A 3,807-nucleotide genomic window follows, 5' to 3' on the forward strand; every position below is an offset into this window, starting at 1 on the left:
CACTATGCAGTACTTACGATTACTGTTTCTACTTTTTAGTGAGGCGCCAGTTATGGCATCTTAATTTGTTCACTAAAAAAACAACAATTGTATTTTAGATTTAGAGTTTATTTAAAAGATACCTGTTAATTGTGAATTTCGTTTTAAACTGAATTTAAACTTTATAATTATTTTAATATTGCACCGGATAAGTGCTTAAATTTGTTGCGTCAGTTTCTTTTGCGGACGATCGTACAATTATAATTTTACGATGTGGGAAAATGCTAAGTGATCACTTTTCTATACCTATTAGAAAAAGTGATCTTTGACGACATTGTCTTCGAAACGGTTCTTAATACTGCGTCCGCATGTTTAAGCAAATTTGCAAAACAATTTCTCAAAACATGAATGTAAATAGTCTGCTCTCTTTGTTTTCACTCCCATTTGTAGTGTTCACATCAACGTATTTGAATTTTGTATCATATGACACTATGTTTTATAAGTGAAGTGACGCTATAATTTTGAAGTGAAGTGAATTAACATTTTGTGAGGTAAATAAAACTAATTTTCATTTAAGATACATATATATATATACATATATATTATATTTACAATAACCTGTAAATATACTTTCATATAGAAAAAGTCTTGCCGAGAAATGCTGCAAATATTGAAGCCGTCTTTAGTAAAATTATAATTCAGTCCCATAACCGCGGTAGTGTCAAAGGAAAAACATTTTGCGGGAGTATTCGTTTTTGCTGGATACTATTATTGATGTAATAGAATATTTTTTTCAATACAGCTGCTTTTTAAAATAAGAATTCTTTTCAATTTACAGAAGCAACAAGAAATGGAAAAAGGCAATGATTTTGTAACAGGCCTACAGCATTATTATTTAAGTTAATTTGTATTATTTAATTTATTTTAAATATCAATATATTTATAAATTATAATAAAATTTATAATTTACTTTTATTGTAATTTTAAAACTCATAATTTTAAATTTTAAATATATTATAATGTAAAAATTTATTATATAAAATAAATAAAAATAAAATTTCTTACAACATATGTATAAATTTTTTTATACTTATTTAAAGAAATATTGAAATTTAGTTACAATGTAAAGAGCGCTCAAGAGGGGAAGAAATAAAAAAATGCGCTAAGAGTGCACAACTTTTAATCGAATGCATCCATTATGCAAGACATAGTCTTCGAGAAATTCTTTGAGACATGTAAATAAAATGCCTTTGATGACATTTGTCTAATTCTTTCGAAGATCGTCATAGATTTGGATCGATATATTTTTATGTATATATCCATATCTTCAAGACGTCTTTAAGGACGGTTCGATCTGTTTTCTACTGGGGACACAAAATAACAACCACACTCTCAGAAATTGTACAAATACCATCTAAAAATGCACAAATTTTTTCAACTTTACTGTCTTTAGGTCCGTAACCGCTTAACTTGATAAATAACACACTCTTAAGAAAATTTTTATGAGCAATGAGTTCAACAGGGAACATAATTTTAGTTCTTTATTTTGATTTCTTGACAATAAACCATGATTTCAATGCATCAAATTTAAAAAAATTACCACCGAAGTGATTGTAAAAAAGGTAGTATTATTCCCATAGCTCAGATAAATGTCCTGAAAGCAAAAAAAACCCAGCTGTTAGAAAATGTTCAAACTACGGTGATAGCCACACAGCAAACTGAGAGGTTGTACAGTTTTCGCTGCCCTAAGACAAAAAATAGACGTTGCCCAAAGACAGAGCACCCCCAGCCCAAAGAGTTTATGGATATAAGTTTTATGATACACACTAAACATCCAGATGGCAATGCATGTGGCAGTTCTGGTGACTTGTTAGAAACACAACACATCATTATTAATGTATTGTTTTAATGACCAAAAAATTATTTAAAAATAATTTTGTTTTTTACGGGGCTTTTGGTCAACAGTTAATTAATAAACTTTTTGAAAATATTTATTTGTTTTTAAAATATTATTTTTTCCAATATTTCGACTATATTCTACAGTCATCATCAGGGTACTATAAAATTTAAATACAATGTAACAATAATTTAGTCCATATCACAGAGAAACAACAATAAAATATATTAACATCGAAACATGAATTATACATATGTTATGTTATAGAAAATATTTATACAGTACTATGACAATAGATATAAAAATAACATATATAGAAAAGATATATTTATCTTCTTCCGGATTTGCTGAAGGTGTTTTTATGCACCTGAGCACAGTGTTGTACCTTCTGATCAAAAAAGAACGAGGGGCCTGTTTTTGAATTTCCGCGCTTATCCAATCGGTAAATTTTTTTTATTTTCACACTGGCAATACTATTATACACATTCTGTTAAAGTTTAACGCATATTGTACGATTAGTTTTAGAATGGCGTCTATACAAAAAGTCGAAAAATGTTCGTATAATAAAAATTTCTTTTATTTGATTTGTCTGCTAGCCCATAACGAATTTTATATTTAAATAAAATGAAATTAGATGATAAAAACACAAACACAACAGGCTATGAAAACACCCCGACCTAAAAGATCTATTATGCTTCTAAAGGCCCAACTAAGACAATTCTAGACTATTTATAAATGTTGTAATTGCAGTGGGCTTAATTTTACCTATTTGATTTGACACTAAGATTCCGCTTTCAAGGTAGTTGAGTCTACGTCTTGCCCGCGCTGAGCAGTTGCATGGAATGTGTTCTGATGTTTCCTTCTCCTAATGACAAAGTCGACAAGAGTCACTTTCTACCGCACCTATAATCTTCATGTGGTAATTAAGTCCCCGAGAAGGGCTCTGGACCAATGAAAAGAGTACATGCACCCCTCTTTGCTAAGGAGTCTGCTATTTCATTGCCCTCATGCCCTTCGTGTTTCGGTACCCACATAAGAGTAACATAGTTCCTCGATGCTATGGTATTGAGAGGTTGATACCATTCCCAGACCAACTTTGATTGAAATGAACATTTTGACACAAATATTAGATCTGCTTGGCTGTCTGAAGGAATGCATATTTTGATACCTCGGGTGCTTCTATTTAGACATTCTCTCGCACATAGTTCTAAGGCATAGACGTCTGCCTGAAAAATGGAAGCAGTTTTTCTCATTGCGATTGCTTTGCGAAATTTCGGTCCCATAATTCCTGAAAGCCCTGTCTTATATTCATTGTTTCTCCAAGTGGATCGGCCACTGATGACCACTTCGAATTCCCTGGAGAAAGCTAATTTTCTAGTCATCTTATCAAAGACCTTAAGGCACGAAGAATTCCAGACATATGCTTATCAATTAGTAATCCTATCCCCAAGAAAACTAATGTTTTGCACATATTACCCACTGTAGGTTTCGGATATGGCAGTATTTCATAAGCTGCTGGAGCTCGAGAGACACCGCTTCCTCTGCGTCACCTGAAGGGTACAGAGATGCAAAGACAATTGCTCTCGTTCCCTTAGTACTAGGCACTTCTGCCTGTACCGCCATCAAATCACGCTGTATGAGCTCTGTAATTGGAACAGATTTAATGGTTTTGTTAATCATTATCGCCACTCTAGGACGTTCAACATTATTATAATAAATTAACTTACACGTTTTTGCCTGTAGACCATTTATGCGTCCGTTTGTGGCCCATGGTTTTTGAATGGCCACAAAATCCAGACAATGCTGTTCCATCAAGGCAGTGAGCCCATATGAGGCTGCTATAGCCCGGTGGAGATTGATTTGGAGGCAATTAAGCTGTTTCTAGGAGTTTTGTGGTCGTGACGGAGTCCGGGACATTCTTTTCCAGACTG

The 3,807-nt window shown here is 32.8% G+C and overlaps 1 long non-coding RNA gene across 1 annotated transcript; it reads left to right on the forward strand.

Moving 5' to 3' along the window:
• Window positions 1-228: 228 nt before the first annotated feature.
• LOC119671987 lies at window positions 229-859 on the forward strand. Its single transcript, XR_005251857.1, has 3 exons — window positions 229-530; window positions 620-755; window positions 818-859. It is a non-coding gene; the product is annotated as an uncharacterized LOC119671987 (long non-coding RNA).
• Window positions 860-3,807: the final 2,948 nt, after the last annotated feature.

Source organism: Teleopsis dalmanni, chromosome 1 (assembly GCF_002237135.1).
Source record: "Teleopsis dalmanni isolate 2A chromosome 1, ASM223713v2, whole genome shotgun sequence".
Taxonomy (NCBI): Eukaryota; Metazoa; Arthropoda; class Insecta; order Diptera; family Diopsidae; genus Teleopsis; species Teleopsis dalmanni.